General features: G+C 39.1%; 1 non-coding gene across 1 annotated transcript; it reads left to right on the forward strand.

The window, feature by feature from the left end:
• The first annotated feature begins 838 nt into the window (after positions 1 to 838).
• On the forward strand, positions 839 to 942 carry LOC127902871 (small nucleolar RNA R71). The gene has a single exon (XR_008055507.1). It is a non-coding gene; the product is annotated as a small nucleolar RNA R71 (small nucleolar RNA).
• The last annotated feature ends 607 nt before the right edge of the window (positions 943 to 1,549 follow it).

Consider the following 1,549-nt stretch of genomic DNA (forward strand, 5'->3'; position numbering starts at 1 on the left):
ATGACGGCTTTGACCTCTCCATGCTACTGTGGTGAACTGGTACTTGCTTCATGCACTCCTTTAGGATTAGGTACTGGTTGACTTGGAAATTTACCTTTCTCAACGGTCATTGCCAAGGTCTAAACTGAAGAAGCAAGTTGTCCCACCATCTTCTCAAGGCTTGAAACTGATTGGGCTTGTGAATTGAAGCCTGCTCTCAACTCATTTCGTAGTCCATCAATGGTGCGGTTCTGTTGCTCAATCGTGGAGTGAGTAACATTCTTGAAATTCTGGAATGCATCCTCCCATGGTCTGGGCTGAGTGTAGTTCTGGTTCTGATTGTATGGTCTAAATGGTGGTTAAGAGGCTTGAGGAATTTGAGAAATTTGGTGGAGCTGAAGCTGTTGGTCCATTCTGTTGGAATCCTTGAGACCATGAAAAATTGGGGTGGTCTCTCCATCCAGGGTTATATGTGTTGGAGTATGGGTTGTAATTTGATGGCTTTTTCATTACACTTATGGCATTGGCTTGATCTGAGTATGAGTCATGGTCATGTGGTTCTGTTGATTTAGCAGTCGATAACGATGCTATTTGTCGAGCAAGACCTTCAACCATCTCCTTGACTTCTTTGATTCCCGAAGTTGATTCGCCAATTTGAACCTCATTCACTCCTTTAATTCTTCTAGTAGTCCTGAGTGATCGACTCCGTTGTTGGGAATTATCCGCTTGTCGCTGGAAGAATTCCCAAATCTCTAATGCGCTTTTTGACATTAGCTCTCCTCCACTTGTTGCCATTAGCCATTCTTGCACATTCGGCAATAATCCCTCCAAAAAGTATTGGCATTGGTGCCATTTTTCGTACCCATGATGTGGACACTTCAAGAGTAGCCCATTGAATCGCTCCCATGTTTCGAAAAATTGCTCGTCCTCTGTCTGGGTAAACTCCGAGATTTCCCTGCGAATAGCATTGGTTTTATGCACTGGGAAATATTTATTCAAAAATTTAGTTACCATTTGTTCCCATGATGTGATGCTATTAGCAGGTAAAGTATTTAACCATGAACGAGCTCTATCCTTTAAAGAAAATGGGAATAATCTAAGTTTAACATCATCGTCTGAAAAATTCTCGTATTTAAACGTTTGACAAATAGCATGAAAATCATTCAGATGATTATATGGGTCCTCATTTTCTAGGCCATAAAATGTGGGGAGACAATTTAGCACACTAGGTTTTAGTTCAAAGCTCCTAACAGCTACATTTGGGTATCTTATGCATGATGTGCTCAAATTAACTAAGGGACTAAAATAGTCCTTAAATGGCCACTCTTGTGGTGCTTGTAAATCCATTCCAAATTTATTTTTAATGTGCTTTTGTGTGCGAAGTGTTTTCTCAAGTACAAGGTCTATAGGTTCAAGATTAGGTAATAATGACCTACGACCATGCATGCAAAACAAATAAAATAAAAATAAAGATGAGAACAAAACAAATAAAAATAAAGAAGAGGGAGAAATTACGATACTAACATTATTGTGCTATTACAACCTTTCTATAAAAATACACAAAAATAAA

This window comes from Citrus sinensis, chromosome 5 (genome assembly GCF_022201045.2).
Source record: "Citrus sinensis cultivar Valencia sweet orange chromosome 5, DVS_A1.0, whole genome shotgun sequence".
NCBI classification, from domain to species: domain Eukaryota; kingdom Viridiplantae; phylum Streptophyta; class Magnoliopsida; order Sapindales; family Rutaceae; genus Citrus; species Citrus sinensis.